Source organism: Populus alba, chromosome 19 (genome assembly GCF_005239225.2).
Source record: "Populus alba chromosome 19, ASM523922v2, whole genome shotgun sequence".
Classification (NCBI taxonomy): domain Eukaryota; kingdom Viridiplantae; phylum Streptophyta; class Magnoliopsida; order Malpighiales; family Salicaceae; genus Populus; species Populus alba.
This window is the reverse complement of record NC_133302.1, coordinates 12,482,825-12,510,768: the sequence shown is the minus strand read 5'-3', so window position 1 is coordinate 12,510,768 and position 27,944 is coordinate 12,482,825. Positions and strand designations below refer to the sequence as shown.

The 27,944-nt window shown below is 34.5% G+C and overlaps 1 pseudogene; it reads right to left on the bottom strand.

The window, feature by feature from the left end:
• Positions 1–421: 421 nt before the first annotated feature.
• On the bottom strand, positions 422–27,944 carry LOC140955052 (uncharacterized; annotated as a pseudogene).

Here is a 27,944-nt window from a genome sequence, read left to right as displayed (position 1 = left end):
CAGTTCCTTTTAGTTTAGTTTATTTTCTTTAATTTAATTCAACCTTGATTTACATTCTCCCTTCCTAATAAAAATTGCATCCTTGAAATTCAAGTTACGTACCTATTTTGGAGAATAAATGCGGAAACTTCTCCTTCATCTTAGATTCTCTTTCCCATTTTTCTTCTTCTATTCGAGAGCTTCTTCACAATACTCTTACTAAGAGAACTCTCTTATTCCTCAACAACTTATCATCTCGATCTAAGATCTTGATGGGCTTAGTTTTCATGGTTAGATCCCCTTTAATCTTCATAGGAACTTGTGGCAATACCTATAAAGGGTCTAACTTGGCCTTTCGCAACAATGACACATGGAACACATTGTGAATCTTATCCAAATATACAGGCAATTCTAATCAATAGGCAACTGGCCCGATTCTCTCCTAAATCTCGAAAGGGCCAATATATATCAGGGCTAATTTCTCTTTTACTCCAAATCGAATGATGCCTTTCCAAGGCACCACCTTCAAAAATACCTTATCCCCCACTTGGAATTCCAAAGGCCTTTTTCGACTATCTGCATAACTTTTTTGTCTATCTCGGGCTTTCTTCATCCTCTTTTTGATCACCTTCACCTTGTTAGTTGTCAGTTGCACCATTTCAGGTCCCAAAAGCTTCTTTTCTCCTATTTCCTCCAAACAAATTAGGGTAAAACATTTCCTCCCATACAATGCTTTATATGGAGCCATACCAATAGTACGTTGATGGCTATTATTATAAGTAAACTCCACCAATAGTAGGAGATCCTTCCAACTCCCTCCAAACTCCAGCACACAGGACCTCCAGAGATCCTCAAGAGTTTGAATGGTCCTTTTAGATTGACCATTCATTTGAGGATGAAATGTCGTGCTCAGATTTAACTTTGTCCCCATTGCTCGTTGTAAGCTAGGCCACAATCTCGATGTGAACCTTGCATCCTGATTCAATATAATTGAAACTAGCATTCCGTGAAGTCTGATTACTTCATTTATATATAGTTTTGCCAACTTATCCACCAAATTAGTCCTCTTTATAGGCAAAAACAAAGCATATTTTGTTAGTCGATCCATGACCACCCATATAGCATCATTCCCCTTCTTTCCCCTGGGTAATCCCGTCAGAAAATCCATAGGAATATCCTCCCATTTTCATTTCGAAATTGATAATGACTGTAATTCCCCTGCAGGTTTCTGGTGTTCTATCTTTACTTGTTGACATATCACATAATTCGACACAAATTCTGCTATCTCCCTCTTCATATTTGGCCACTAGTAGTATTCCTTTAAATCCCTATACATCTTTGTACTTCCAAGGTGAGTAGCAAATCGAGATTCATAAGCTTCTTTTAATACTTCATTTTTCATAGTCTTATCCTCAGGCAAATAAATTCGCCTACCCATAGCTATTAACCCATCGAATAACATTTGAAATGATGTCTCCATACCCTTGTTTACCCTCTTCTTGATCTCTTTTACCTTCCTATATGCATGTTGAGCCACCAAGACCTTGTCTCAAAGCACAAATCGAATCTTTAACTGATCTAATAGTGATCCCACTATTCTTTCTTGTTCTTTAAGCTCCATATCATTCATCATTGTTTTTACCTTCCTACTCAAGGCATCGGCTATTGCATTAGCCTTACCAGGATGGTAGTCAATAACACAATCATAATCTTTTATTAACTCTACCCATCTTCTTTGCCGCATGTTCAACTCCTTTTGTGACATCCAATACTTCAAACTTTTATGGTCTGTAAAGATTTGAATTTGTGTCCCATACAAATAATGTCTCCATACTTTTAAGGAAAATACCACCACTGCTAGTTCTAGGTCATGAACCGGGTAATTCACCTCATGTGACTTTAGTTGTCTTGATGCATAAGCAATCATATGCCCGTGTTGTATTAATACACATCCTAGACCCCTTTTTAAGGCATCACTATATACCACAAACCCTTCTGTCCCCGATGGAAGGGCCAGCATAGGAGTAGAAGTGAGCCTCTCCTTCAGTTCTCAAAAGCTCGCTTAACACTCTTTCGACTAAACAAACCTGACTTCCTTACAGGTCAGCTTAGTTAAAGGTGATGCTATGGTGGAGAACCCCTCAATAAACCTCCGGTAATATCCAGCAAGACCTAAGAAACTCGGGATTTCTGTCACATTGGTAGGCCTTTCCCATTTTAACATGGCCTCAACCTTTCTTGGATCCACAAATATTCCTTCTACGGATATTACATGGCCCAAAAATACTACTTCCTTAAGCCAAAACTCACACTTATCCAGCTTTGCATATAATTGATTCCCCTTAAGGTCTTTAGCACAACCCTTAGATGTTGTTCATGCTCCAAGTGAGTTTGAATATACCAAGATATCATCAATAAATACAACCACATATTGGTCCAGGTAAGGCCAAAACACCCAATTCATCAAGTCCATAAACATGGCCGGAGCATTAGTTAACCCGAAAGGCATCAACAAAAACTCGTAATGCCCATAATGGGTTCAGAAAGTAGTGTTTTGTATGTCTTGTTCCTTTATTCTTAACTGGTGGTATCCAAATCTCATATCTATCTTAGAGATCACCCTAACACCCTTCAACTGATCAAACAAGTCATCTATTTGTGGGAGTAGGTACCTATTCTTCACCGTCACTTTATTCAATTAATGATAATCAATGCACAAATGAAGGGTGCCATCCTTCTTCTTTACAAACAATACCGTAGCTCCCCAGGGCAAGTTACTAGGCTGGATGAAGCCTTTACTTAACAATTCCTGAAGCTGGACCTTCAATTCCGCTAATTCCATAGGTGTCATCCTATAAGAAGACTGGGCTATAAGAGAAACTCTTGGAATAGTCTCTATGGAAACTTCAATTTCTCTAACTGGAGGTAATCTAGGCAACTCTTCTGGGAATACATCTTGAAACTCCCTTACAATAGGAATACTAGCCAATTCTATGCTACCTTTTTCCAACTCTTTTACATGAGCTAACCAAGCAGAGCAACCCTTCCTCAATAATTTTCTAGCAACCAAGACTAAGATTACACAACTTGGAATTACTTTTCTTTCCCCTTTAAACATTACTCTTTTATCACCTATTCCTTGGATTGTCACCGTCTTGGTGAAACAATCCACTTGTGCCTTATGTTTACTTAGCCAATCTATGCCCAGGATCACATCAAAATCATATAGCTCTAACGGCATAAGATCTACTCTCAACTCTAACCCTCCAATGTATAGCTTTACCCCTCTATAAATATCATAAATAAGTATATTCTCTCCCAAAGGTGTACTAACAGTCACTCTTACACCCAAGTTACTAGATAACACATGCAAGTTATTCATAATTCTATAAGATAAAAAGGAATGACTAGCTCCAAGATCAATTAAAGCATAAACTTGCATTGTATCTAACTATAAAGTACTTGTCACCATATCAGGTACAACTCCTACATCCTTGTAGGTCATATGATATACCCGACCCTGAGTCCTCCCCTTCTGATTTATGGGCCTCCCACGAGTAGCACACGTCCCTAACTAGGTAGGCCTAATAGGACAATCGACTGTCACTAATTGATGCTGGCTCTGAACCTTAATCCTCGGACCATGGGTTCCCTCGATAGTTCTATGAGGACAATCCTTCTTCATGTGACTCATGTCCCCACAATAGTAATAGCCTCTACCTACATGCGGGCAATTTATCCGACGATGCCCCTCACCTCTACAAATATAACATCTCCCCGACATCATGGAGCAATCTCTAGGGTGTCGCTGCTCACGCCTCTAACAGAATGGATATACTGGTCCCTTCTGCTCTTGATGCAACCATATTATTCGATAGTTTCACCCACATTTAACTAGTGTTTTTCCTATGTGTTTATATATAAAATGCCTTGATATTCTTTGTTTTATGTTTTGAAGGCACTTTTGGATGAAAGATGCAAAAAGGAGTAAATTGGAGGTAATTGGCAGATTTGACCTTTAGTCGATGTTTTGTGCAGATCGTGAGCTCTAGAGGTCAAAATTAAGTGATTCCAGTGGAATTAAAAAGCTAACATACATACCTTTCTGGACATCTAAGGCAAGAAAGTAAAATAAGGAAGAGCATGGAAATCGGAGCCTTCAAAGTCAAATCTTGCAATCTGCCAGTATTGACCTTTGGACATTTCGACTTGAATATCTGGAGCTACAGAAGTCCAATTGATGGAAACTCAATTGTTTTAGATTCCTGACTCAAAGGCCTATCAACGTGCCAAATAACATCCACAAAAGATGTCATATGAGGGAGATATGATTTTTCAAAGATGACAACTAAATTCTACTAGCAAACAAGTTTCGTGAAGAAATGAGTCCAAATTACGTTTCGAATCATTTAAACCGATATCCACATTTTTATTTCAGCAATTTAGCTCCTCTAAGTCAAATCTTGACATGCAAGGCTATTTCTTCTTTTTTAGGAAAATAGTTATTGAAGTACTTAAATGTAAACTGTCTACTTAAGGGAGGACTATTTTGTAAAATAGAGATTAGGGTTTCCTAGGATATAAAAAGAATGAGAGAAGAGAAGGGGGGAAGCCAGCCAAGAGGAGAAAAGCACCCCCCTCCTCAAAGAAACCCGAAATCATGCATTCCTCCATCTTTTTTATTAGTTGTTCAACAAACATGCAAGGCTAAACTCGTTTTCTTGGTTGCAAGGACACGGAAACCTTCGGATTTAAAGAACTGTGAGATTTATTTTCAGTTTATATGATGAATATGTTTGTTCTCCTATGCTTATTTTTCCTATGATTGTTTATTTTAATTGCTAGAGCGAACTCTAAGATATTATTGTAGACAATCTATTGCTAAGTTTGATATCAAAACTCGAGTTGTGGTATATGAACTTGTGAAGCAACTAGTTTAATAATTATTGTGAATCTATGTTATTAATCTTAGGGAGAACATTCAATCAAATCAAACATAGACTATGGACAATTATGTTTTCTTGATTAATCAACTTATTTAGTTCTCAAGGCTGCTATTGAATTACGTTACTAGTGCGGACACTGTGGTTGTTTGATGGTTATGGTTAGTTATACGGTGAATCCGTTAACTAACCAATGTTAAGAAAAGATAAATATTTAGAATATAAATTGATGTTTTGTTTCCATGATCAGTTCTGATTTTTGTAGGTTGATGTGTGCTTACGACCAAGGTTTGTTCTCTTGATAATTTTCTAATTTTATTAAATTTTGTTTGATAGTTTTCTGTTTTCTTTTACTTTAGCTTATATAACGTCCAAACCCCCCCCCCCCAAATTCCATATCATCTTGCATAAAAATTTAACTTGAACCTTCCTCATGGGATTGACCCCTTGCTTGCTCTAAACTATCTTGTTTGTTGTGTTTGAAGCTAGGGTAATTAATTTATGCGACCACGACATCGCAACAACTTTGTAGACCCTCCAGCAGTTTTGACTCCTGGTCTAGACAGTCCTCCTCAAGCTCCTCTTCCACTGACCTGTCTAAATCCTCCTAAGCTCCCTCCGGGGGTGAAACTCTCACTTCTTTTTTGGAACTGTCTTGATGATTGTCCGCTCTTTCCTTTCTTTAGGAGAGGAGTTCTCCAGTCAAAAACTCAAAATCTCTCCTCTTAGCTCCAATTGCCTGACTCTACTCGACCACTGGCTTTGGGGCATCCCTTATTACCCTCTCCATACCCTGATTAGCCCGTACCAATTCCCGAACAGACTAAAACTGCATGGCTATCAATATCATCCTTAGTTCTTGCCTCAGTCCATTACGGAACCTGTCCACCCTGTGGTGTTCTCTGGGAAGGTAAGTGGAGGCAAAAGCTGCTAAATCCTGAAATCTCCTTTCATACTCCAGAACAATCAAATCTCCCTACCTCAAAGCCAAAAACTTCTATTGTTCCCTCCTATGCTCCCAAGAATAATACATCTCCTCAAACTCTTCATGAAAGTCCCTCCATCTCAATACCTCCCTTGATCTCCTCTCTCTAATGGTCTCCCACCAAGAGTGGGCACTTTCAACCAATAGCTGAGTCATGCAATCCACCCCTAGCTCCTCTAGCATCTACATCTAATTTATAACTCTTTCCACTTTCCTCAGTTAATGCCCAGCAACCTCACCATCCTCTGAGCCACGGTAAGTCATACAACCCATTTCCCTCATACCCTTCACCCATTGCACTATGGTGACTACTCCCCCTAATCTAGGAGTTGTATTGGAGGCTCCCGCTACCATTCTTGCTACTATAGCTCTCACTATATGTTCCATAAAAGCAGGATCTAAAAATAGGTTTGATCCAGCTACCGGTGCCATTGGTGGGGGTATATTATCTCCCCTTGTCTCTCTGATACCTCAAACATGGATACATCTGCCTGATGGGACAACGAATCATCTCAAAGTCTCACTAATGAGAATAATGAGAATAATCGTGTTAGAACACTTAGAGACCACATGAATCCCATAAGAATAGGTGCACCCTCATGCATAGTTTTCCCCCCTGATGCATCTCATTTTAATTTTAAGCCAGGCCTTATTCAACTTTTACGTTCTTTTCATGGCTTAGATTTAGAAAATCCATACTTGCATTTAAGGGAATTTGAGGAGGTCTGTAACACCTATAATGACTCAAATTGTAGCATGTACACCATCAAATTAAAGCTTTTTTCTTTTTCATTAAAGGATAAAGCTAAAACATGGCTATAAAATTTGAGACCAGGATCTATTCGTGCTTGGGATGAAATGGAACAACAATTTTTAAAGAAGTTTTTTCTATCTTATAGAACAAACTCTTTCAAAAGACAAATCATCACATTTACTCAAAAGCCAGGAGAAACATTTTACCAATGTTGGGATAGGTATCAGTACTTGCTTAATACTTGCATTTATAATGGCTTTGAAACATAGAGTTGGTTTCACATTTTTATGATGGGTTAACACCTAGAGATAGGCAAATGGTTGAATTGATGTGCAATGGAACTTTTGAAGATAAAGACCCTAATGAAGCAATGAAGTACCTAGACTTGTGAGCTGAAAATGCTCAAAATTGAAACACTATAGACATTTATGAGACACCAAGTAAAACTCAACCTCATACATCTAGTGGAGGTATGCACAACCTTAGGAAAGATCATGACCTCCAAGCCAAGTTTGCATCTTTAGCTAGAAAAGTAGAAGCACTAGAATTGAAAAAGAGAGGTCAATTAAAATCTATTCAAGAAATTATGTGTCAAATATGTGAAACCAATGAACACTCAATAAATGATTGTCCAACTTTGCCTTCTTTTAGGGAATGCCTCTATTAACGAGCCCATGCTTTAACTAATTTCCAAGGGCCCAATCATAACCCATACTCACAAATGTATAACCATGGTTAGAGAAATCATCTAAATTTCAATTGGAAGAGTGATAACAATAATGCACACACTTCATAACCACCGTTTCAAGCACACCATAACTTCTAAAATTCTCATAAATATACACCTCCTTATGCTCCCCCTCATAAAAGAAATCTTAAGGACACATTGCATGCATTCATTAAAAAGCATGAGACAATCAACACTCAACTTGCTCAAAGCATGGCACATTTTAAAGATACTCTTGCAAAATTCACATATGTTCTCAGTTTTCAAGAGAAAGGTAAGTTTCCATCTCAACCACAACAAAATCTCAAAAGGTAATATAATGCAATGCAAGTAGTTCTGGAAGCCAACACATGACTCCCAAACCAGTTGGTCTTAGGGCATTAGGTGTTAAGACACCTCTACAAGCTTAGTAACTTGAGTTGCAGATACTGATACATAGATAGTGCAATGTTTGATTCCCTTAAACTTTTCTCATCAACCCATGTAACAAGCATTGGACCAATAGCTCCCAAGTCAATTGACTTTAGGGTATTAAGTGTTGAAACACCCATTCGGGCTTAATTGCTTAGGTTAGGGAGGCTACGAAACCAAACTTATCTACTTTTTTTTTTTTAATTTTTTTTTTGCAAATTATATACTATCCATTTCCGTTAGTTGTTACCTTTAACAAAAGAATATAAATAATGTAATAATCTAATGTGCAACCCATAATCATATGTTAAAGTGTGTGTGTGAAAATGAAGATTTAAGAATACTTGTTAAATGAGCATATGAGCAAAATCAAGTGATAACAATATGAGAGTTTACTATTGGTATCACTTGAATGGGTGTTTCAACACCACAGGGTATTAAGTGTTGAAACACCCATTCAAGCTTGAATATTTCAAGAAGTATTCTGATAGACCTTGTTAAAAATGTTTACTAAGATGCATCTCAAGAGTCACTTTAACAAAAAAAAAAAAAAACTTATTTACTCTGCCATCCTAGTAACAATAGTTTTGCAAATAGTTTATGAAATAGAAAACACAGTTATTTTTTTTTTTTTTAAAAAAGTATCAACTACTACCCTTTCCCCCTAACCAAAATGAGACATTGTCCTTAATATCCTAAGGTAGAAAGATAGAGTCTAGAAGACATCACCTAAAATAGCGAATACTGACAAACCTGAAACACACTTGAACAAATATAAGAAACAACAACACATAATAATAAAACCAAAAGACAAAGTTTTTACAAACGAAGGCTCAAATCCAATCTAAGCTTTTTATGGCTTTCCTTAGTTGACCAATTTATATGACTCATGGGGGGATCAATTACAGGGATGAAAGATTGTAGTTGGCCAATCAATTGTTCAGCAGTAGCAGCAAAGATTATGATTTGTCGTGCCGAAGATGTTAGAAATTCTTGTTCCACGGCATGATCAAGAAAAGACAACAACTTATCATAAAAACCATTAACATTTAACAGACCTATAGTTTTGTGGTGAATGTGCAGTTGGGCCCAAGAGGAAATATGAAAGATCTCTTCTAATTTGCCCAGACCACCTGGTAAGGCAATGAAGGCGTGAGCATGGTTAAACATTGCTTTATCTAGAAGCTTAATGACTTCATTTTTCACTACTTCTTTCATATTAGGATTAAGTCTTCGTTGCATTTCTTTAGAGGGTTTAGCATTTTTCTCCAAATAAATCCTGTGTGTGCAAATCAAAGGACTAATTCCTTTTATATCAGTTATGGTCCATCCTAATGCATTTTTGTGCATTTTCAAAGTGTGTAATAACTTACCTTCTTGATGTGTATTAAGTTTGGAAGAGATTATTACCAGAAAAGTTTCATTTTCTCCAAAAAATAAGTATTTGAGATTGAATGGTAACGACTTCAAATCAGGTTTTGGTGGGTGAACACTTAAAGGTATTGACTCAATTGGTCATGGTGGCAATTCTTCAATTTATGGTCTCTAATTACATGCCTTTGCTTCTTCCTGAAAATAGACCATTTGCAACTTGTCAGGTTCATCAATCTCAGTTTCACTGGAAGTGGTTTGAAATTGATCATGAACTAATTTTTCAATAAAGTCCACTTCCTGTAAATCATTATCATCTCTAGGTTGCTTGCAAATGTTGAAAATATTCATCTCCAATGTCATGTTTCCAAATAGCTTCATCAGTCCATTCCTACAATTAATCAATGCATTAGAAGTTGCAAGAAATGGACGTCCTAAAATAACAAGAATTGAATTACATGCTTCAACAGGTTGTGTATCCAAGACAACAAAATCTACAGGGTAAATGAATTTATCAACTTGTACTAACACATCCTCAACTATTCCTCTAGGCACTTTTACATATCTATCAGTAAGTAAAAGAGTTACAGAAGTTGGTTTTAACTCACCTAGATTGAGACTTTGAAAGACTAAATATGGAAGTAAATTCACACTAGCTCCAAGATCAAGTAAGGCTATTTCAATTTTATGTTTTCCAATAAAGCAAGAAATTATAGGACAACCAAGGTCTTTATATTTCAAAGCATTATTGTTATGAAGAATAGCACTTACTTGTTCGACTAAAAATGCTTTCTTTTTCACATTTAGTTTTCTCTTCATAGTGTATAGATCTTTCAAAAATTTAACATAGAAAGGTACATGTTTAATAGCATCCAACAAAGGTATATTGATCCTTACTTGTTTAAAAGTTTCAAGGATTTCAGAATTGTGATTGACTTTTCTTTGTTTGGTCATGGCATGAGAAAATAGAAGTGCTGGTGGAGAATCAGTTTTTTATTTACAATGTTCAGATTCAACCCCTTCCTTACCTTCAGAGATTGACTCATCATCTTTCTCACAAGGATCAAGAGTGGGTTTTTCAATAACCTTAACACTACGAAGAGTGATGACTGATTTGACTTGATCTATGTGTTGGCTTCCGGAACTACTTGCATTTGCATTGTATTGCCCCTTTAGATTTTGCTGTGGTTGAGATGGAAACTTACCTTTCTCTTGAAAACTGAGAGCATATGTGAATTTTGCAAGAGAATCTTTAAAATGTGTCATGCTTTGAACAAGTTGAGTGTTGATTGTCTCTTGCTTTTCAATGAATGCATGCAATGTTTCCTTAAGATTTCTTCTACGAGGAGGAGCATAAGAAGGTGCATATCCATGAGAATTTTGAAAATTATGGTGTGCTTGAAACGGTGGCTGTGAAGTTTGTGCATTATTGTTATCACTCTTCCAACTAAAATTTGGGTGATTTCTCCAACTAGGGTTGTATGTTTGCGAGTATGGGTTATGATTGGGCCTTTGAAAATTGTTTAAGGCATGGGCTTGTTCATGGAGGCATTCCTTAAAAGAAGGCAAAGTTGGACAATCATTGTGTAACATCCCCCATTCCGGGATAAAACGACAATCTCATGTCAATTGAAAAAAAACATAATAATTTTTTTTTGTATATATCTATATATTCATGGTCTTCATATTAAAATCTACTTGAATTTTGACAGAGTTCCCCCCTTATACCGGAAGGTCCCTGGTTATTGACATGAATTTATTTACACTTCTAATAGCTCGCATCTCATAACTTAATTCCTGACCTAATCATCCAGGGTTTCAATTTCCACACTTATACTCACACCTATCCACCACAATATTTACGATATGCATTATATAACAAAATATCATTAGGGATAGATAAAAATAAATAAGTATAATTACATAGGCATGAAGTATGGTTATATGAACTACATGGTTAAATTCATCCAATCAAGTTTAAACATTAATTATACAAATTTAGTTATACAAACATTTTCATGTTTACAAAATACAAGGGTATACTCCTTAGAACCTAGATTACAAGAAGGGAACATAAGCTAGGATCTACTCCTGTCGTGCATATGATGATCCTGAAACAAAATACATATTATTGAAATGTGAATATTACAATAAATATGACAACATGAACATCTAACAATTTTAACAGGGTAACATGCATTCATAGCTCATTTGCTTCTCCCTTCTAGTTTCTATTAGAATCCCTTCTTTATCCAACTATTATTAATTGTTCCCTCTGCCACTTTCAACCTTCATTCCAAACTTTATAAGATCGAACATGATTATTTTTGCTTATCACATTACCGATACCAATTTCACTGGTACCATCATCATCACCCCATATGAGTCGATGCAAGGTGATCCCCTTATTCGAGATCCTAACATACACTAAATATAAGCTAGCCAATACATAGTGATCCCCTTACCCGAGATCCTAACATACACTAAATGTATGCTAGTCGATACATGGTGATCCCCTTACCTGGGATCCTAAAATACACTAAATGTATGTTAGTCCATACATGGTGATCCCCTTACCCGGGATCCTAACATACACTAAATGTATGCTAGTTTGCGACTCAAATCGTACTTCTCCTATTTCCTTTGTCAGTGATAATTTCATCATTCAGCAATTCACACAACTTTTCACCTTGAATACCCATATATTCAGTAATTCAGATTTCACATTAATAATATAAATAAATCATGGTAATTAACTAGGAAGTATAGGTGTGATTCACCTACCTGCAATGGAAGCTCTACTTGTACTCCCCTACTGCTGTTGCTGCTGTTGTACCATGCCTGAGGTCCCTCTTGAAATTCACAGGTTTATCTCATAAGTTCTCCTCACCCAAGGATATGTTCTATTATAAACATATCAACAATCAATAAGTCTTTTTTTCAGTCATTTTTTTAATATTTTATGTTTTTCTTATTTCACCCATTAATATTGTCATTCTTTGTGCAACCATAGTTATCATTTCTATATATATGAACTATTTCTACTTAAATCCCGAACTGTTATTGTCTTATTTTTGAACTGTCACTGTCCAACTATTACTGTTTAGAATTGAACTATCATTGTCTCATTTTTGAACTGTTACTGTCTCATTTTTGAAATATTACTGTCTAGACACTGAACTGTCATTGTCTCATTTTTGAATTGTTACTGTCTTGTTTTTGAACTATTACTGTCTAGACATTGAACTGTTACTATCCAATGAGTACTGTCTAGACATTGAACTGTCACTGTCTCCTTTTTGAACTGTTACTGTCTCATTTTTGAATTGTCACTGTCCAAATGTTACTGTCTAGATATTGAACTGTCACTGTCTCATTTTTGAACTATTACTGTCTCGGTTGGTGACCCATAGTTGGAGTTCTATAACTCCAAATTGAGCAAGACCAATTTCATTAGTTAGCCAACATTCAAAACTACAATATCTATTAGGAATCTGATCCTAATTCCTTCATCCTCCTACCCAAAATCTCTCTAAAAGTTAAGAGACGAAACTGTCTAGATTCGTCAACCTTTCCATTTACACACAACACATGAAGTTCTTTAATTTAGCAACTCATATTTTTTCCTCAATTTAAGTCTAAGAACTAAAATCCATAAATTAACATCCACGCATCAATTCACAATGAACTTGAAGTGACTCATAAGAGCAGGTTTAGAATACCTTACTCGGTACGAATCAAGGTTTCGATCCCTCCTTTTCTTTCTAATGACAGCCGACCCTCCCCTCTTCTTTTCTTGTTAATCCCTTTTCCCACCAGTGTTTATTCTACCTATAACCCTTAATCTTGGATGAGTTTTTTTTTTTGAAATTTTGGTGTTTCTATCTTGATTTGTAAAAATGAATATAAAAAACTCCCTCTTTTCTTTCTTTACATTATCTGCAGATTTGTTTTTGGTGAGAAGAGGAGTACTTATGCTCTATAATTATTTTTATTTGCATTTAGGTCCTATTTTCTTTAAGTGTATTCGTTTTGCCCCCACTTCTTTCTAGTTTAGTGTATTTCCTTTAATTTAATCCAGCCTTGATTTTTTCTTTCTCGAGATTTACAAATTGGTTGCATGTTCATTTGTTTCACAGATTTGACACACAATGTCTTGAACAGATTTTAATTGACCACTCTTTTTCAATTTAAGTGCTTCGACTTTTCTAGCTAAAGATTCAAACTTGGTTTCAAGGTCATGATCTTCCCTAAGGTTGTGTATACCTCCACTAGATGTATGAGATTGAGCTTTACTTGATGCCTCATAAGTACCTATGATGTCCTAATTTTGAGCATTTTCAACTAGCAAGTCTAGGTACTCCATTGCTTCATTAGGGTCTTTATCTTTAAAAGTTTCATTGCACATCAATTCAACCATTTGCCTATCTCTAGGTGTTAACCCTTCATAAAAATGTGAAACCAATCTCCATATTTCAAAATCATGATCAGGGCAAGTATTAAAGCAAGTCTCGATACCCATCCCAACATTAGTAAAATGTTTCACCTGGTTTTTGAGTGAAAGTGGTGATTTGTCTTTTGAAAGAGTTAGTTCTGTGAGATGGAAAAAACTTCTTTAAAACTTGTTGTTGCATTTCATCCCAAGCATGAATGGATCCTAACCTAAGATTTTGTAGCCATGTTTTAGCTTTATCTTTTAATGAAAAAGGAAAAAGCTTTAATCTAATGGTATTTATGCTACAATTTAAGTTATTATAGGTGTTACAAACTTCTTCAAATTCTCTCAAATGCAACTATGGATTTTCTAGATCCAAGCCATGAAAAGAATGTAAAAGTTGAATAATGCCTAGCTTAAAATTAAAATGAGATGCATCAAGAGGGAAAACTATGCATGAGGGTGCACCTGTTCTTGTGGGATTCATGTGGTCTCTAAGTGTTCTAACACGGTTATTCTTATTATTCTCATTATGAAGTGATTGGTTATCTTCTTCGGCCATATTTACTGAAAATGATGAGGATACCCTACAAAGTCTACCACTTAATGGATGTGACCAAACACTCATGCACGTGTAGAAAGAGAATAAAAGGAAGAAAAGAAAACAAAAAGAAATAAAGTTAGATACAATAAAAGTGAAAAGAGAAAATAAAATAAATACTATAATTTGTACAAGAATTTACCTCCCCGGCAACAACACCAAAAACTTGACACAACCAAAAGATTGATGTCTTCTCTCAAGTGTAGGAGTGTCGAAGTAATAAATAACCTGGCGAGACCGGGGTCGAACCATAGGGAGGTTAATTGTATAAATTATAGACAACATAAGACAACAACAACAATAAGAACAACAACAACAACAACAACAATAACAATAACAGCAGGAACAACAATAATAATAAAGAAGAAGTTGATGAGAACTTTGAGATGGAAGATTGATGTAAGGATTAAACAATTATAAAAACAAATGTCAAGGTTAGAGGATCCACTAATGGTATTTCAAACAAGTATAGTATAAACTCTTATTATTCAACTGAAAATCACATATAAAGGAGGTTCTAATCGGATGATTTATCATTAATAACTCATTATAAATTACTAACATGATCATATTAATTATCTTATTTAAGTAACACTAAACTTTTAAATATTGTTAGGAATTCATGATGCTAACTTATATTAATAACAAATCAAGTTCCTTTCATAGCACAGGTGTAGGTAATACCATACGGTTGGGCTATAAGAGTGTCGAGCATTTGTTGTACCAAGTGTTATACAACATAAATCTAGATTAACCATTTAACAAGCAAGGTATTAAGAATTAGTATGATACAAAGATAAGACATGTTAATCTTAAACATTAAGGTCCATGTTGAGTTTACACTACACTTATTCTTACACCATTAGTGTAACCTTTTCACCTTGACATAATAAACTTAGCTAAACATAATGAAGAAGAGAAACATAAATAAACAAAACAAGAACATAAATAAGATACAAGTTAACTAAGTAAAGGAAAGGAAATGAAAAGCATAAACAAGATATTAATGAAAGCAAAACTTAAGAATTATAAAAAAAAAAATATAAAGAGAGAGAGCAAGAACAAGTTCTTGATCTGAACAACCAAGCCCCTAAATGCATGGCAAATGCCTCCTTTTATAATATTTGGAACTATTGATTTGATGACTGATTGTTTAGTGGGTGGCCAACTCTTGACTTGGTGAAAATCCTTATCTTCTTGTCTGAATAAAACATCATTGCTAGTATCAGAACTAGAACCACCTATACTCATGAAAGTTATAGGAAATTGTTTTATCTTTCTAGGAAAAAAATTGAGGTCATTTGAACATCTAGAACTCGAGATATGGGCTGAACACTAAACAGTGTTTGGGTTGTAGGATAGATTCGGACTTCTCCATTGTTGCTATAATTTGGACTTGAAAACAACCTTTTTAAATCTTGGACTTTACATGAAAGTTGTAGGCCTATGTCTTACCGAATCTGTCCAAAACATTGAGGTCATTCAGACATCTAGAACTTGAGATATGACCCAATTATCAAACAGTGTTCCAGTTTGGACTGCACCAACATCTCTTTTCTAAGTTTGGCCCTCTCTTTGTCCTTTCAATTTCAATACTTGAACTCATCAATAAATCCTTTCATTCATGTGATGGGCCTGCATTTAAGATGAACATTTACCCTAAATTAAAGGTATCTTATATTATTAGGTATGTTATTATAAAACATGCTTTAGTTAAGGAGTTATTGATACTTCAAGTGCAAAATGATGATATAAAACCTTGATAAAAATGAACTTTTAAGTACTAATCAAGTATCTTTAAAATCTGCCATGTTTTAAGCAAATTGAGTGTTGATTGTCTCCTGCTTTTCAGTGAATGCATGCAATGTTTCCTCAAGATTTCTTCTACGAGGGGGAGCATAAGGAGGTGTATATCCATGAGAATTTTGGAAATTATGGTGTGCTTAAAATGGTGGCTGTGAAGTTTGTGTATTATTGTTATCACTCTTCCAACTGAAATTTTGGTGATTTCTCTAACCAGGGTTATATGTTTGTGAGTATGGGTTATGATTGGACTTTTGAAAACTTTTTAAAGCATGAGCTTGTTCATGGAGGCATTCCCTAAAAGAAGGCAAAGTTGGACAATTATTTGTTGAGTGTTCATTGTTTCACAGATTTGGCATACAATTTCTTGAACATATTTTATTTGACTACTCTTTTTCAATTCTAGTGCCTCGACTTTTCTAGCCAAAGATGCAAACTTGGCTTGGAGGTCATGATCTTCCCTAAGATTGTGCATACCTCCACTAGATGTATGAGGTTGAGTTTTATTTGATGCCTCATAAGTACCTGTAGTGTCCCAATTTTGAGCCTTTTTAGCTAGCAAGTCTAGGTACTCCATTGCTTCATTAAGGTCTTTATCTTTAAAAGTTCAATTGCACATCAATTCAACCATTTGCATATCTTTAGGTGTTAACCCTTCATAAAAATGTGAAACTAATCTCCATGTTTCAAAACTATGATGAGAGCAAGTATTAAGCAAGTCTTGATACCTATCCCAACATTGGTAAAATGTTTCTCCTCGCTTTTGAGTGAAAGTGATGATTTGTCTTTTGAAAGAGTTTGTTTAGTGAGATGGAAAAAACTTCTTTAAAAATTGTTATTGCATTTCATCCCAAGCACGAATAGATCCTAGTCTCAAATTTTGTAGCCATGTTTTAGCTTTATCTTTTAATAAAAAAGGAAAAAGCTTTAATCTGATGGTGTTTGACACGACCAAAAGATTGTTGTCTTCTCCCAAGTGCAGGAGTGTCGAAGTAATAAATAACCCGGCAAGAACAGGATCGAACCACAAGGAGGTTAATTGTATAAATTATAGACAACAATAATATAACAACAATAATAACAATAGTAATAGTAGTAGTAGTTGTTGTAATCAAGAAGAAGAAGTTAATGAGAACTTTGAGATGGAAGTTAATGTAAGGATTAAACAATGATAAAAACAAATGTTAAGGTTAGAGGATCCACTAATGGTATTTCAAACAAGTATAGTATAAACTCTTATTATTCAATTGAAAACCACACACAAAGGAGGCTCCGATCGGATGATTTGTCATTAATAGCTCATTATAAATTGTTAACATGATCATATTAATTATCTTATTTAAGTGACACCAAACTTTTAAATATTGTTAGGAATTCATGATGCTAACTTATGTTAACAACAAATCAAGTTCCTTTCATAGCACAAGTGTAGGTAATACCATATAGTTGGGCTATGAGAATGCCAAGCATTTATTGTACCAAGTGTTAGGTATTAAGAATTAGTAAGATAAAAAGATAAGACATGTTATTATTAAACATTAAGGTCCATGTTGAGTTTACACTATACTCATTCTTTCGCCATTAGTGTAACCTTTTCACCTTGACATAATAAACTTATCTAAACATAATGAAGAAGAGAAACATAAATATACAAAATAAGAACATAAATAAGATACAAGTTAACTAAGTAAAGGAAAGGAAATGAAAAGCATAAACAAGATATTAATGAAAGCAAAACTTAAGAATTAATATATATATATATATATATATATATATATATATATATATATATAAAGAGAGTGAGCAAGAGCAAGTTCTTGATCTGAACAACCAGACCCCTAAATGCATGGCAAATGCCTCATTTTATAGGCCAAAATTTGGAACTATTGATTTGATGACTAATTGTTGAGTGGGTGGCCAACTCTTGACTTGGTGAAAATCCTTGTCTTCTTGTCTGAATAAAATGTCATTGCTAGCATCAGAAATGGAACCACCTATACCATGAAAGTTATAGGAAATTGTTTTATCTTTCCAAGAAAAAAAATTTAGGTCATTTGGACTTCTAGAACTCAAGATATGGGCTGAACACTGAACAGTGTTTGGGCTGCAGGACAGATTCGGACTTCTCCGTTGTTACTATAATTTAGACTTGAAAACGGCCTTTTTAAATCTTGGACTTCACATGAAAGTTGTAGGCCTATGTCTTACCAAATCTTTCCAAAACATTGAGGTCATTTGGACATCTAGAACTCGAGATATTACCCATTTACCAAACAGTGTTCTAGTTTGGACTGCACCAACATCTCGTTTCTAAGTTTAGCCCTCTCTTTGTCCTTTCAATTTCAATACTTAAACTCATCAATCAATCCTTTCATTCATGTGATGGGCCTGCATTTAAGATGAACATTTACCCTAAATTAAAGGTATCTTATATTATTAGGTATGTTATTATAATACATGTTTTAGTTAATGAGTTATTGATACTTCAAGTGCAAAATGATGATATAAAACCTTGATAAAAATACACTTTTAAGTACCAATCACACCCCCCAACCAGATTATTACTAGTCCCTAGTAATCAAAGCGTTAAAATAGAAAAACAATTTGCAAATTCCACAACGCAAGGCATTCATAATTCAACTTCCATTAATCTATCCAGATAAACAAACTCTCATTAAATTCATATATCTACTCAATTCCTCTTAAACAAGATATTAATAAACTTTTCTTTTGTGCTCAAAATATCAACATATAGTTATGGGGCTTTACTTGGAAGAAAAACAATTTTATGTTTTATTGTTTAAGGTTAACTTCCTTGGGTTGAGATTATTATCTTTTTTTTTTAATATATACATATAACTTAAAACACAATGCATCTTTAACCCATGTAACGAGCTTTCGACTAGTGACTCCTAGACTAGTTGGTCTTAGGGAATTAGGTGTTGAGACACCCCTACGAGCTTAATAACTTAAGTTGTAGATACTGATATGTAGATAGTGCAATGTTTGATTCCCTTAAGCTTTTCTCCTCAACCCATGTAATAAGCGTTGTACCAATAGCTCCCAAGTCAGTTGACTTTAGGGTATTAAGTGTTAAAACACCCCTTCGGGCTTAATTGCTTAGGTTAGAGAGGCTACAAAACCAAACTTGTCTACGTTTTTGTTTTTTTGTTTTTGTAAATTATATACTATCCCTTTCCCTTAGTTGTTACTTTTAACAAAATAACATAAATAATGTAATAATCCAATATGCAACATATTTTAAAGTGTGTGTGAAAATGAAGATTTAAGAATACTTGTTAAATGAGTATATGAGCAAAATCAAGTGATAACAATATGAGAGTTTGTAAACCTGAACATTTTAAGAAGTATTCTGATAGACCTTGTTAAGAATGTTTACTAAGATGCATCTCAAGAGTCACTTTAACAAAAAAAACTCCTTTACTCTGTCATCCTAGTAACAACAATTTTGCAAATAGTTTATGAAATAGAAAATACAGTTAGTTTATGAATAGATAACCATGAAAAGTTGAATAATGAGATGCATCATAAGGGAAAACTATGCATGAGGGTGCACTTGTTCTTGTAGGATTCATGTGATCTCTAAGTGTTCTCATACGGTTATTCTCATTATTCTCAATATGAAGCGAATAGTTATCTTATTCGGCCATATTTTCTAGAAATGATGAGGATACCCTACAAAGTCTACCACTTAATGTACATGATCAAACTCTCATAAACGTGTAAGAAGAGAAGAAAAGGAAGAAAAGAAAAGAAAAGAAAATGAAACAAAACAAAACAAAATAAACAAAAGTTAGATAAAATGATAAGTGAAAAGAGAAAATAAAATAAATATTATAATTTATACAAGAATTTACCTCCCTGGCAACGACGCCAAAAATTTGACACGACCAAAAGATTAATGTCTTCTCTTAAGTGTAGGAGTGTCGAAGTAATAAATAACTCAACAAGATCGGGGTTGAACTATATGGAGGTTAACTATATAAATTATAAATAACAACAACAACAATAATAATAATAATAATAAAGAGGACTTTGAGATGTAAGATTAATGTGAGGATTAAACAATGATAAAAACAAATGTCAAGGTTAGAGGATCCACTAATGGTATTTCAAACAAGTATAATATAAACTCTTATTACTCAACTAAAAACCACGCACAAAGGAGGTTTCAATCATATTATAAATTGTTAACATGATTACATTAATTATCTTATTCGAGTAATGCAAATACTTGTAAATATTATCAGGTATTCATGGTGATAACTTATGTTAATAACAAATCAAGTTCCTTTAATAGCACAGGTGTCCATTATACCATATAGTTGGGCTGTGAAAGTGCCAAGTATTTGTTGTACCAAGGGTTGTTCAACACAAATCTAGATTAACCATTTAACAAGCAAAGTATTAAGAGTGAGCAAGATAATAACTATAAAACATGTTAGTATCAAGCATTAAAGTCCATGTTGAGTTTGTATTATACTTATTCTTACACCATTAGTGTAACCTTTTCACCTTGACATAATAAATTTAGCTAAACATAATGAAATAAAGAAACATAAATAAACAAGATAAGAACATAATTATATAAGTAAAGGAAAGGAAATGAAAAGCATAGAACTAACGAAATTGGTCTTGCTCAATTTGAAGTTATAGAACTCCAGCTATGGGTCACCATCCAAGACTGGGTCATGATAGACCCTATAAGTTAGTAGGTCTGGTTCGTTGATAAGAAATTTTGACTATCTTTGAGGCAAAACTGGGTTCTCTTTCCTTCAGAGAACTTGTAGCCTCATGTCTTAGCTTTCCAACGAGACTAATCTCACTTGAATCGGAGTTCTATAACTCTAGATATAGTTAAAAATCTGAGGAGAGGTCGGACAGTAACAGTTCAATGTTTAGACAATGACAGTTCGGGATTTAAATACAAACAATTCAAATATAAAGAAAGAAATGATAATTGTGGTTAGACAAAGAACAACAATATTAATGGGTGAAATGAGAAAAAAGTAAAATATTAAGAAATGACTGAAAGAAAGACTTATTGGTTGTTGATATGGTTAGTATAAAACATATCCTTGAGTTAGAAAAATTTATGAGATAAACCTATGACTTGTAGGAGGGACCACAGGCGTGGTACAATAGCAGCAGCAAAGGAGCACGAGTAGAGCTTCTATTGCAGGTAGGTGAATCGCACCTATACTTTCTAGTTAATTCCATGATTTTATTATATTACTAATGTTAAATGTGAATTACTGAATGCATGTGTATTCAAGGTGAAAAGTTGTTGTGTGAATTGCCAAATGATGAAATTATCACTGACAAAAGAAATATGAGAAGTGTGATTTCAGGCATGAACTAGCATACATTTAGTGTATGTTAGGATCCTGGGTAAGGGGATCACCATGTATGGACTAGCATACATTTAGTGCATGTTAGGATCTCAGGTAAGGGATCACCATGTATTGACTAGTATACATTTAGTGTATGTTAGGATCTCGGGTAAGAGGATCACCTTGCATCGACTCCTATGGGGTGATGATGATGATACTAGTGAAATTGGTATCGGTAATGTGATAAGCAAAAATAATCATGTTTGATCTTATAAAGTCTAGAATGAAGGTTGATAGTGATAGAGGGAACAATTATTAATAGTTGAATAAGGAAAAGATTCTAATAAAAACTAGAAGGGAGAAGTGAATGAAATATTAATGCATGTTACCCTGTTGAAATTGTTAGATATTCATGTTGTTATATTTATTGTGATATTCACCTTTCAATAATATGTATTTTATTTCAGGATCATCGCATGCACGACATGAGTAGATCCTAGCTTATGTTCCCTTCTTGTAATCTAGGTTTTAGGGAGTATACCCTTGTATTTTGTAAACATGAAAATTTAACCCTGTAGTTCATATAACCATATTTCATGTCTTTGTATTTATATTTATTTATTTTTATCCATCCATAATGATATTTTGTTATATAATGATGCATATCATAAATATTGTGGTTGATAGGTGTGAGTATAATTTTGGACATGAAACCCAGGATGATTGGGTTGGGAATTAAGTTATGAGATGCGAATTATTAGAAGTGTACACAGGTTACATGTCAATAACTTGGGACCTTCTGGTATAAGGGGGACTCCGTCAAAATTCCGGTAGTTTAAACATTAATAATAATAATAATAATAAAGAAGTTGATAAGAACTTTGAGATGGAAGATTAATGTAAGGATTAAACAATGATAAAAACAAATGTCAAGGTTAGAGGATCCACAAATGGTATTTCAAACAAGTATAGTATAAACTCTTATTATTTAACTGGAAACCACACACAAAGGAGGTTCCAATTGGATGATTTGTCATTAATAGCTCATTATAAATTGTTAACATGATCATATTAATTATCTTATTTAAGTAACACCAAACTTTTAAATATTATCAAGAATTCATGATGCTAACTTATGTTAACAACAAATCAAATTCCTTTCATAGCACATGTGTAGGTAATACCATACGGTTGGGCTATGAGAGTGTTAAGCATTTGTTGTACCAAGTGTTATACAACACAAATCTAGATTAACCATTTAACAAGCAAGGTATTAAGAATTAGTAAGATAAAAAGATAACACATAATAATATTAAACATTAAGGTCCATGTTGAGTTTACACCATACTTATTCTTACACCATTAGTGTAACCTTTTCACATTGACATAATAAACTTAGCTAAACATAATGAAGAAGAGAAACATAAATAAACAAAATAAGAACATAAATAAGATACAAGTTAACTAAGTAAAGGAAAGGAAATGAAAAGCATAAACAAGATATTAATGAAAGTAAAACTTAAGAATAACAAAAAAATATAAAGAGAGAGAACAAGAGAAAGTTCTTGATCTGAACAACCAAGCCCCCAAATGCATGGCAAATGCCTCCTTTTATAGGCTAAAATTTGGAATTATTGATTTGATGACTAATTGTTGAGTGGGTGGCCAACTCTTGACTTGGTGAAAATCCTTATCTTCTTATTTGAATAAAACATCATTGTTAGCATCAGAATTGGAACCACCTATACGCATGAAAGTTAAAGGAAATTGTCTTATCTTTCTAGAAAAAAAATTAAGGTTATTTGGACTTCTAGAACTCGAGATATGGGCTGAACACTGAACAATGTCTGGGTTGCAGGATAGATTCAGACTTCTCTGTTGTTGCTATAATTTGGACTTGAAAACAGCCTTTTTAAATCTTGGACTCCAAATGAAAGTTGTAGGCCTATGTTTTAATTTTCCATACATATAAAGCAAACCTAAATCTGAGATCTACAACTCTAGATATGACCCAATTACCAAAAAGTGTTCTGGTTTGGACTGCATCAACATCTCTTTTCTATGTTTAGCCCTCTCTTTGTACTTTCAATTTCAGTACTTAAACTCATCAATCAATCCTTTTATTTATGTGATAGGCCTGCATTTAAGATGAACATTTACCATAAATTAAAGGTATCTTATATTATTAGATATGTTATTATAAAACATGCTTTAGTTAAGGAGTTATTGATATTTCAAGTGCAAAATGATGATATAAAACCTTGATAAAAATGCACTTTGAAGTACTAATCAATCCTTCTCCACCCACTTGCCTAGATCCTACTAAGCTACCTCCTGAGGTGAAACTCCCACCTCTCCTCTAGAACTGTCCTGAGGATTGCCCACTCTTTCCTTTCTTTGAGAAAGGAGGTCTCCCAGTCAAAGACCCAAAATCTCTCCTTTTAGCTCTAGTCACCTGACTCTGCTCGACCACTTGCTTTAGGGCATCACTTATTACCCTCTCCATACCCTGAATAGCCCATACCAATTCCTGAATAGACTAAAACTGCATGGCTATCAATATCATCCTCAGCTCTTGCCTTAGTCCATCACAGAACCTCTCTACCTTGTGATGCTCTGTAGGAAGGTAAGTGGAGGCAAAAGCTGCTAAATCCTGGAATCTCCTCTCATACTCCAGAATTGTTAAATCTCCCTACCTCAAATCTAAAAACTCATTCTTTCTCCGTCCTCATTGTGCATCAAAAGTATCATTAAGTCTTTTATTTTACATATGTATTTATTGTTTTTATTTGGGTTTTTTATAATAAGTGATGTGCTTTTTAGTAATAAAGTTTCTTTTAATGTTTCGATAGGTTTTTGAAGCTTAAATGAATTATTTTAGAAAATTCAATGTCGGAATTCGGAACAAAGAATTGAAGAGAAAATTAGTTGAAGATTGAAGCAAATCTTGGTTCAAATAAGTGCTCCAAATTTGTCCCAAAAATGAATTATATTCCAATTCTAGAAAAGAATATCATATGATCTATTTCAAACCCAAACTTGCCTTATGTTGTGTGCAAACTTCAACCATCAAACACTCAAGGTTTCAATGTCAATCTTAGCCCAAATAATAGGTACATTTGTATACTTATTTGATGCTTAAACTCAGCCCCAAATCAGCCCAAGCACAATCCATGATCTTACATGTCCACACAACAAATAACATTTGATTTATTTTGGGCAATTCATTGATCCAAGAGGGCAAGCACATGGATGGAAAGCTGGAGGGGACATTGTGACATTATTTTGGGTCAAAAAGAAGAAAGAGACAGCTCATAAAAGAGGAAGAAAAACATGCACCAAAGTGTTCTCCAAGCTGGCCTGATTTAATTTTCAAGAACACCTTTCGGTGTTTTGCCCATAATGTTTGACTAAGATGTCCAAATGAGCTGTTCTTTAATGATCTGGAAAGCTAACAGAATTGCCTATAAATATGTATCTAATAGCCATCTCCAGAGGAGGTTTCTAAGAGGGTCGAATTGCTTTCCAAAGTTAGAGTCAAATTTGTGTCTGAATTTTTACTGAAATTTTGTTGTGTTCTTCTTTGTAGATTTCGGTTCTTTAGTTTGTAAAACTTATTATTTCAGTTTGATTCAAGTTATTTCATGTTTATTAAAGTGTTCTTATATATAATCATGATTGGTTAATCTCTTTCTTGGATCCAAATCAAGGATGATGGTGATTGAGGTGAGTTCTTTAAGATATGAATGAATCTTAATGTTTATCTTCTCATTTTCTTCATGAATGTTTTATTATTGCAAAGAAATTTTAGAAATCATTTAGGTAATGTTATTGTAACGACCCAACCTTTTCAAGGCCAAAGTCGCTGGATTTTTTTTTTACATCATCTCGACTTATTCATAATTTCCATTTTTGTTCTAATCTCGTATTATCACGAGTTCATACATTATCATTCGTATTCCATTTCAATATTTAATTACTAGTTTTTTACAGAAGGGATCGAATGACTAATTAAGTGATTTACATGTTCGTTCATGTAGAACTCATATCACCCATAATATACGAGTATATAATTCTTTTTCGAAATGTGTGAGCCACAAAATGAATTTCCTTTCGCACCATATTGATATGATGTCCCTGTTACAATACAAGGAAATTTTAAGCATTATAGGTCATTTAAGAAACATAATAAAACAAGATTAAAGCCACATTTTATTCATGGACCAAAAAGCATCATTCTTCAATTTCCCTTTACTTATGTAAATACCACCGTTACTAATCCATCAATTAACGAGGCAAATTTCAGTACTCAAACCCAATCATTCATCTCGAATGTCGTTAGCCGATTTAATGTTTTTCTATGGTTAAAGCATAACTATTATAGTCCTTTCATATACTTAGTATATCCAAACGTAGTATACATGACAACATCAGTTCTTCTTAAAACTAACTCATACACTCAAATCCGACAATCCTCTTGTGAGGCCATTAGTCGAAGCCAATCATTTATTCATCTTGCCATCCACTAGGGTGCCATTAACCGTTTCTTCTTCTTTCTCTTCTTCTTCTTCTCTTTTTTTTTTTTCATCTCGGTCATCCATTAAGATGCGATTAGCTAAAGCTAGTCATTCCTGAGTATCCATTTGGAATGTTATTAGCCGTTGTTCATCTCGATTATCCACCTAGGATGTTATTAGCCGAAGCTAGTAATTCATGCATCTCGGTTATCCATTTAGGATGTTATTTACCGAAGCTAATCATTTATTCATTCTGGTAATTCATCTATGGTGCCATTACCATAGCTAATCCTTTATTAATTTCGATTATCCATTTAGGATGCCATTTACCCAAAGCTAATCATTTATGCATTCTGGTAATTCATTTATGGTGCCATTACCATAGCTAATCATTTATTAATTTCGATTATCCATTTAGGATGCCATTTACCCAAAGTTAATCATTTATTCATTCTGGTAATGCATCTATGGTGCTATTACCATAGCTAATCATTTATTAAGTTCGATTATCCATTTAGGATGCCATTAGTCGGAGCTAATCTTTGTTCATCCCAGTCGTCTGCTTTAGAGGCCAATAGCCAGAGCTAATCAATCATTTACCCCGGTCCTCCATTTGGATGCCGCTAGCTGAAGCTATTTAATCATTTGTGCCAGTCATCCATTCGGATGCCCTTAACCGAAGCAAATCAATCGTTTGTTCCGATCATCCACTCGGATGCCATTAGCCGAAGCTAATCAATTATTTGTTCCGGTCATCCACTCGGATGCCATTAGCAAAAGCTAATCAATCGTTTGTCCCGGTCATCCACTCGGATGCCATTAGCCGGAGCTAATCAATCGTTTGTTCCGGTCATCCACTCGGATGCCATTAGCCGAAGCTAATCATTGTTTCATCAAACAATTCATGACAAATTTATATTCCTTGCAACATCAAAGCAGACCCTTAGGGATACTCGTACCACCATTTCCTAGTAGTTTCTCATTTCATAACACGATGATAGATCCTTTGTAATGCAGAACCAAACATCCCACAACAGTTTAGCATTCAATATAACACAACACGACAATACCCTTTGTAACACTCATCCAACCATTCCTGATAGTTAATGTTCAATGCAACACAATAATAAATCCCCCGTATTACACACACCACCATTTGTGGTAATTAACCATCAATACGATACAATGATAGGTCTTTCATAACACTCATACAATCATTCATCATCATTACATTCAATATAATAAATGATAGATCCTTGGTAGCAAATTCATCACAATTACATTCAATATAATAAAATAGTAGATCCTTTATAATACTCATACAATCATTCATCACCATTACATTCAATAAGAATACAAAAGTAGATCCTTCGTACGACACATACTACCATTCATTAGTAGCCTAAATTCATAACAGCCCCATCATCACATTCAGTTTAGTATTCATCACAACTCAATAAGATGTTCACCTCAAATGGATCAGTTTAGAACTCTAGCATTTTCACCATTGTTTCAACATTCATTAAGAACTTGTTTGACATTTCATAGTCGTTTCGACAATCATCAAGAATTTAATCCAACTCTTCTTCATTGTTTCCTCTTACAACAAGGATTTAATAAAATATCATTACATGTTAATCTTTTCACAACATAAACATCAAAATGGGAAAAAGGTGGAAACCACCTACCTGCTCCACTTGTGGTCTGTCCTTGTCCTAGCAATGGTCCGATCCCGGCCACAACACCTAAGACACCAAAGACCACAATCTATTCATTTGTATCTTCAATTCACATTCATCACCACACTTATCTGAAGAGTTCATAGGTTCACATTCAAGTGTTCCACATTTTACATCATCATACCATGAAATTGTTACTAGAATTTAAGTCATTTCTGCCCAGAAGACATATTGTGGAAATCGGCAGAGAAAACTGGCTCGCTACAGGCTGCCCAACTCGGTAGTGAAAACTGGCTCGCTGCAGGGTGCCCAACTCAGTAGCGAAAACTGGTTCGCTGCGGGCTGCCAATTTGGCAACAAAAACTGGTTCACAGCGGGCTGCCAT